Source organism: Argopecten irradians, chromosome 4 (assembly GCF_041381155.1).
Source record: "Argopecten irradians isolate NY chromosome 4, Ai_NY, whole genome shotgun sequence".
Classification (NCBI taxonomy): domain Eukaryota; kingdom Metazoa; phylum Mollusca; class Bivalvia; order Pectinida; family Pectinidae; genus Argopecten; species Argopecten irradians.
The window spans coordinates 1-8,158 of record NC_091137.1 but is presented as its reverse complement, the minus strand read 5'-3'; the positions used below and the strand labels follow the sequence as shown (position 1 = coordinate 8,158).

The following is an 8,158-nucleotide window of genomic DNA, read 5'->3' as shown; positions in this document are numbered from 1 at the left end:
TTAGAAAGAAAGTTTGTAAGAAATTTAGAAAGAAAGTTTGTAAGAAAGTTTGAAGAAAGTTAGAAAGAAAGTTTGTAAGAAAGTTAGAAAGATAGTTTGGAAGAAAGTTTGTAAGAAAGTTAGAAAGTAAGTTTGTAGAGAAAGTTAGAAGAAAGTTTGTAAGAAAGTTTGTAAGAAAGTTAGAAAGAAAGTTTGTAAGAAAGTTTGTAAGAAAGTTAGAAAGAAAGTTTGTAAGAAAGTTAGAAAGAAAGTTTGTAAGAAAGTTAGAAAGAAAGTTTGTAAGAAAGTTAGAAAGAAAGTTTGTAAGAAAGTTTGTAAGAAAGTTTGTAAGAAAGTTAGAAAGAAAGTTTGTAAGAAAGTTTGTAAGAAAGTTGATGAAAGTTTGTAAGAAAGCTTATGAAAGTTTGAAAAAATGTTTCTAAGAAAGTTTGTAAGAAAGTTAGAAAGAAAGTTAGTTAGAAAGATCGTTAGTGTTAACGTGTGACGAATGAAAGCCCCCCTGTGAGGGGACATCTGTTTATATTTAAAAGGCTGACCCCAAGGCCCCAACCTTGGCAGCTTTCAAATGTATAAATGTTCTGGGGTATTAAAATTGTGTTTTTATGAAAAATGGAAAAAAAAAAAAAAAAAAAAAAAACAAAATGAAAAAAAAAAAAAAAAAAAAAAAAAAAAAAAAAAAAAAAAAAAAATAAAAAAAAATAAAAAACAAAAAAAAAAAAAAAAAAAAAAAAAAGTTAATATTGTAAATAAAAATGTAAATATTGTAAATAAAAAAATTCACAATGGCAATACATGACATGATCCTGATGTCATAATAATTTCAAATATTTTCATATTTTTCAGGATAGTGATACCATGAAGATATGCGACAACCATCAGGACAAACCTCCTTTGATAGCGACCCATAATGCTTAGCAGAGCATCTGGACCAGGATAGTGATTCAATCAGGACAGTGACAACCATCAGGATAGAGACAACCACCAGGATAGTGATACCATGAAGATATGCGACAACCATCAGGACAGTGACACCAGATAGCAAACGTTCTTTGATAGCGACCCATAATGCTTAGCAGAGCATCTGGACCAGGATAGTGATTCAATCAGGACAGTGACAACCATCAGGATAGAGACAACCACCAGGATAGTGATACCATGAAGATATGCGACAACCATCAGGACAGTGACACTAGATAGAAAACGTTCTTTGATAGCGACCCATAATGCTTAGCAGAGCATCTGGACCAGGATAGTGATTCAATCAGGATAGTGACAACCATCAGGATAGAGACAACCACCAGGATAGTGACAACCATCAATATTGAGAACCATCAGAATAATGACACCCGATGGCAGACGTAATGGTGACTAGTAGTGATTAGCAGAGCTCCATTCAGGTACATTTACTATTAAAAACTTATATTAAAAAAAGCTATAATTGAATTGTAAAATTAAACTACAGTGTTATTGCAACTGCATGTGTGTATTTTGTGCCCATCACCATTAAGTGGTGGGTCATTCAAATTATCTTTTATCCTTGGACCAGTGTCCGTTCGGAAATACTTAGGTATCACTATGTCTGCACTGTCGTCGTCTGGGAAATGGTTTCTGTGCGATAACTTAAATATTTAATGTCCGATTTCAATCAAAGGTTCATTAATTGCTTTATATCGATAAGATCTCAGACAAGTTCGATAATTGTCAAAATCTGTCAATATTTACAAGAGTTACGGGACCTTAAATTGTCAAAATAGATAAATCCATGGTTTCCACTCAATAGCTTTAGTATTTATTGTCTAATTTCAACCATTTGGTATATTGCTTTTTATCAATGTGATCTCGGATGAGTTCAATAATTGTCAAAATCCATCAATATTTCCAAGAGTAATGGGACTTTAAAATTGTCAAAACAGATAAATCCATGGTTTTCACTTGATAACTTTGGTATTGTCCAATTTCAACCAAAGGAGTAGATATGATAGGACCAGTATTTGGCCTTAATTTTTCAGGCCGAAAAAAATAACTCTGATCCCCATCTATTTCATATCAATAAATACTCTCATACTTGCCATTCATTAAAACATATTTTTTTATAGCCATGTACACGATGTGTCCCACCTATGACGTCATCAAATTGATGATTTTCCTCTTCTCGCCAAATTTTGCTAGAAATTCATCATCTTTAGGTTAGAAAAGGCTTGAAATGGATTTGGCCGCCACCTTGGAGCAACTTTACATTTTGCATGGATATGCGTAAATACACGATACACAACGTGTGAAAATCTCTTTCTGCTCCACGAAGGCGGCCACATTCATTTTTAGAGAAAACCACTCAAAAAGTATGATTTTTCAAGGATTTTTGTGAAAAATGGCGGGAAACTGCATGTTGATGACGTCATAGTGAACATAATTGGCACATGCGGGATATTTTCGAGATGTAATGTGTTAGCAAATGTATTCAGCTGTTATATGGCAAAATATGTTGTTCTTTACTGGAGAATTAATTTTGAGGCCATATTCGAGTCTTAACGTACCTTCTCCTTTGGTATATTGATTAATAAGATCTGGGAGTGGTTTGATACTGGTCCAAATCCATCCATATTTGCAAGAGTTACGGGACTTGATAACTTCACCTAATAATTAACAATATTTTCAACTGTAAATAACTATTTTTGTGATGCTGTGCAGGCGACACATCCACTTCCGTGGAATTCTTGTGTCCATTGATAATTTATCAAAACTACAAAGGGATCTCTCTCAATTTTCATGCAAGAATAAAGGTTTCCCTAGTACCCTTGTTGAGCACATTGCATATTGGGGCTCATATGTCTAAAATAGCTAACAGACAGCTAATTTGAATTTGAATAGTTAAGTTTGTAACCACTGGGTTCAATCATATCATATAATTTTCACCAAACTAACTGATTTCACTTTTTCTCCCCAAATGGCAGCTGCAGTATCTTTTGGTGATCTACAAGGTTCATAACTCTTCTAAGTGGCTGTTCACCCCCAAGAAAAGGAAGTTTTATTATTGTAACTGTTGTTGGCAATTCAAAATAATTGGCATCTTAGGATTGTGATGATCACCATGATAGTGACAACCAGTATATCGACAACCATCAGGATTATAGTGACACCATAAAAAAAGTGACAACTATCAGGATTATAGCGACACCATCAAAAAAATGACAACCATCAGGATAGTGATGCTCGATGGCAGACGTTCCGTGATGGTGACCATTAGTGATTAGCAGAGCTCCAAACAGGTACATTTACTATAAAACCTCATGTGTAAAGCTTACATCTAATTGTAAAGTTAAATTGCAGTTTTATTGCTCATGTTATTTCGAATCAACATACAATCTGTATATATGTTTCCCTAGTACCCTTGTTGAGTAGTAATTTGGGAAAAATATGTCTGCCAAGTAGCTAACATGCAGCTATCTTTTATTAGTGGAATTTTGTAACCGCAATCTTTAAAAGAAACTTTAAACATGTCATATCATGATTTCCACTTTACTGAATGATTTCACTATTTCTCTCCGATGACAGCTGCAGTATCTTGACCACTTTTGGGGTTCTGCAAGGCTCTGGACTCATTGGCTGTTCAATCCAAGATAAGGAAGTTTTAGTTTGGCGACTCTTGTTGGCAAACCCAAAACGGTAGGCATCGGAGAAAAGTGATACCATCAAGTTAGTGACATCCGTCAGGATAGTGACCACAATGAGGTTAGTGGCAATTAACCATCAGAATAGTAACAGCCAGGGTCATGTAAGGACGTGCCAGGTTTGTTGGTGGAGGAAAGCCGGAGTACCCGGGGAAAAATCACCGGCCAGTGGTCAGTACCTGGCAACTGCCCCACATGGGATTCGAACCCATAGCCATAACCATCAGGAATTCGACAACCATGAAGATAGTGACACCATTGGATCGTAACAACCACCAGGATAGTGACAACCTGAATGGCAACTCCAGTATCTGCACCTCATTTGGTGCCTGGCTCTTATCTCGTCTCAAAAGAAGGAAGTCTGGTGACTCCTGTTGACAATCCAAAATGTTCGATAGTGATACCATCAAGATAGTGTCAATTATCAGGATAGTGACACCCGATGGCAGACGATCCCTGATAAATGGTGATTGGCAGATACCGGTACCTTTCCATTCAGGTATTGTTATGAAATTTAGTAAATTACATTTTGTAAATCAAAGTCAGTTTCTTTTTTTTCACTCATTAAAGAGAGATAAAGATGTTAATGAATTATTAAACTTTAAGGTCAATACTTGAGTTATACACACTATCAATACAAACTGAATACCACTAATGGATCTGCTCTGGTGAGGTTTCCGTCTCGTTGAAGTCTCGATTCATCTTTAATTAAAGATTTTTAAAAACTAATTTTCACCATTTAATTTGTAGCAAGTTGCTATATAAAAATATGTTACGAAGTGGACTTCTTTTTTTTAAATTTTTCAATTTTTGATTTGGCGGCCATTTTGAAAACGTGATTTTTTAATTTAAATTTGTAGAGAGGTTTTCACCTTTTTAGCTTCAATAGTTTTACTTAACTTGTCAGTGCAACAACAGTTTTAGATATATTGAGTTAATTTTTTGCTGTAAATCGTTTTGTTATGATCACTGAGATGTCAATGATAAGCATTTAAGGGGGAGATTATAACATATTGGTCTTTATTTTTTACATTTTAGTGAAAGATCAACTTCTTTTAATTTTTTACAAGAAAAGCTGAAAAATAACACATTTTGTAATTGGACAAAACATCAAACACGCTGACCCCCTGTTTTTTGATGGTTTTAGAAACAACTTTGAGCTGCAAAATCTTAGAAAAAGTCAGTCATCAGAACTTTTTTGGGGAAGCGTTCAATCTGGCAAAAACGAGGTATTTTCATCTTCAAAATTTAGGGGGTAGGGGTGACATACACAGCTGTTCTGAGCAAAAATATGGGTTGACAGTGTGTTATTATTTTTGCTTTAAAACAAACTTTGGTTTTGTCAATTTCATGAATATTAAACTTATCAGACAACTAATTTGCAAAATATTGCTTTAGATTATCGTTTGTATAGTCAGACAAATTTTACTTTTAACCAGAGCAGATCCTTAATACCAGGATCGATTTAATAAAAAAAGTTTTCACACTAGTGCCAAAATCATTTACGAAATATTTCATTGAATTTTGTTACTCTGGGATGTTCCACCGCCGACAGAGCATAAACAATACCCATTATTATTTGAACGGTAAATGATAGTTAATGATGTATGTATGTCTCTAATACAAAAATACATATTAAATCATTTATTTTGCTTTTGGTACATGCAAAATCAATACTTCATTCGATATAAGGCATAGTGCCATGGATTTCTTTCGAACAAAATTGATTATTTTTAATATTTTTCTATTGAAATAAAAAAAGAAGCTCAAACTTTTCAATGGTGGTAATTGTGTAAGTAACTTTTGTAACTGAAGAAAAATACTAATTCATCTGCTCCTGTTTTTGATAGAGAAAAAATACTGTATGTCAGCGGTGGATCATCTTTATGTTTTTAGCAACTAGATCATATCAGTATGATGGTAGAAGGAGAAAACTATTTTTGATAAAGAGACTTATCTAGTGAACTAGTGTCAAGGGAGACAAAAGATTTTTAGCACGTTTATTCTTATAAAAGACGAATGCCTTTTTTTCATCATAACAGAAACCTCCCATCATTTGAAAATAAAGTCTTAAGGTTAAGAATATACATTATAATTACATCTATTTATTCTAAAAAATCTAACATTGCACAACTGAAGATAAAAAATTCAAATTCTTGTCTCTGATTTCAAATTACATTGACTTATATTTTCCAAATAATTCAGAATTTCATATTCTAAAAATGACACATTTAGTAATGTTATGTTTTTAGTCTATGAAGGCCAGAAGGGTCATTTTTTTGCTCTTGCAATAACAAAGTATGTTTTGAAAAATGATTCTTGATCATAATCTTTGGAAAAATTGTCATTGTGTGGCCTGTTTTTGGGTAATTTCTTTTTTTTCCCAAATTCATTTTATATTATTCAATTAATGAATATAGAAAAGTAAAGTTCTTTAATCCTTTTACTCACTCTGCAAGACATTGACGAAAAACCTCCCAAATGACAGGACACAAACGACTAGACGGGACTGACGTGGGAGGCGCGTACGAACTGACCCTATCACTAAAACTACTAATTCACATTCTCACTCCAAAGGACTTAATTTCTATATTCTTTAGTCAATAATTCTAAGATAAACTTCAAAAATTATATTTTTTTTATTTTGAAAAACATTGTCCTTCTACACATACTGGCTTGAGCTGTTATGACCATCTGCCTTGTAGACCAGAAAATAGCATTGAAAAAAGTGTGGTAATAAAATAATCATTGAAAAATCAATATGATATGGAATAAGATAAGTAAGATAGATCAATTTGAAACTATACTGTCTTAATTTGTCGTTGATAACAAATTGAATTAAGGAGTTATCTCACTTTATTTCTAAATATCTAAATACAGGTACTGTACCTGTCACCAGTACAAAAGTGACCTACAGGTACTGTAGATGTCATCAGTACGTAAGTGAACAAAAAATCAAAATTATGGGATTTATGAATTTTATTTTGAAACAAATACGTGTACATTGTATATCATTTTTATATGGGGCAAATAAGTAATTCTAACAGTGTGGACAAAAGATTGTTGAGTTTTCAAGGCGATCTGTCCCTTTGTCTATAAAAGGATCCAGTGTTATATCCAGTTGTTATTACTTATCCTGATGAACCAATATCATTTTTATGTTACACTGAGTTGTCAAAAGAAGCTCTTATGAATATGCACATTTATGTGCGTTTCTGTTTTTCAAGAATTCAACAAAAGCGGTCCACAAAAAATCACGAGTTTTATCTATGTATGAGTATTGCAAGTTATTAGATCTATTGTGTGACCCAAAAAACATATAAATTATATGACCCATCTTTTTAGATACAGGTCTGAATGCACGTCTGTATTGTTAGGGCTAGAACGATACTTATGTATGCTCTTTAAGTATGAATGCGTCTTTTAATGATTTATGTTATAAATTGGCATGAAATAGAACTGATGGATTATGATACTCTCGAAGAAACATTTAAGTTCTCAATAAAATTTGTTGTCAGATAGTTTTAGATATAGACTTTGGAAAATAAAAAAAAATAACAGATTTTAAACTTGACTAGCAGTAACAAAATAATGTAATACACAAATGCTACTATCCCGTGTTTTTGAGACTAGTACTGACTGTCTAAAATTAAAGTAGCAAATTTCTTATTTTCATCTTTCAAAATCCAAAGATAAGTATAGACAGGATAATGTTTAATCTTTGTAATTGGATGGCAAGAACTACAGAATTAAAGATCAGCCATAGGGAAAAAAATGCGCTGTAATGCTATAAACCTGAAAGGTCCAATCTCTATACATCAACAAAAAAAACATATGTTTCTGGTGTGACAATGTTTTTATGTTACAATATTGTCAGAAGGTTTTCCAGAGTTTTTACTATGTTGGTCTTATCTCTGGTTTTTAACCTTGGATATGAATACATGAGTATTTTGAACATTGTAACATTTTGTATCAGCCAAGATTTGAACCCATCTTGCTGCTTCTCATTTATAATGCTGAATAGAAATGTAAAAGCAATTACAATACTTGTATGACAACCAATTTTTTATAATAATGTCATTATAATTTTATTATTTAAACACTAATTAATAAATTATCATTTTAATAAAGATCATTTAAAGAAGTTATCAATTTATCAACATCAATAGATTCAAATGTCAAATCCTAATTTAAAGATGCACCACCTCTTACAATGTATGTTTTATCACTATCAAAACAAGAAGCCCCCCCAAAGGAACGATTTCAGTATTTTCTTCAGTTTACAAAGTTACTTACTTCACACCATTACCGACCTTACTTTTACTTAAAGTTAAAAATTTGAAAAAATAATTTAATTGCATCAAGAAAAAATCCTTGGCACTATATCCTATAAGGAATAAGTACTGATTTGCGCAAGCACTAAAGGCGAAATAAATTATTTTATTCACATATTTTTTTTTGTTAATTGAGGCATAATGGACAGGAAAAAT

The 8,158-nt window shown here is 32.5% G+C and overlaps 1 long non-coding RNA gene across 1 annotated transcript; it reads left to right on the top strand.

The window, feature by feature from the left end:
- Positions 1 to 241: 241 nt before the first annotated feature.
- On the top strand, positions 242 to 4,466 carry LOC138320319 (uncharacterized). Its single transcript, XR_011208157.1, has 3 exons — positions 242 to 1,397; positions 2,952 to 3,266; positions 3,553 to 4,466. It is a non-coding gene; the product is annotated as an uncharacterized lncRNA (long non-coding RNA).
- The last annotated feature ends 3,692 nt before the right edge of the window (positions 4,467 to 8,158 follow it).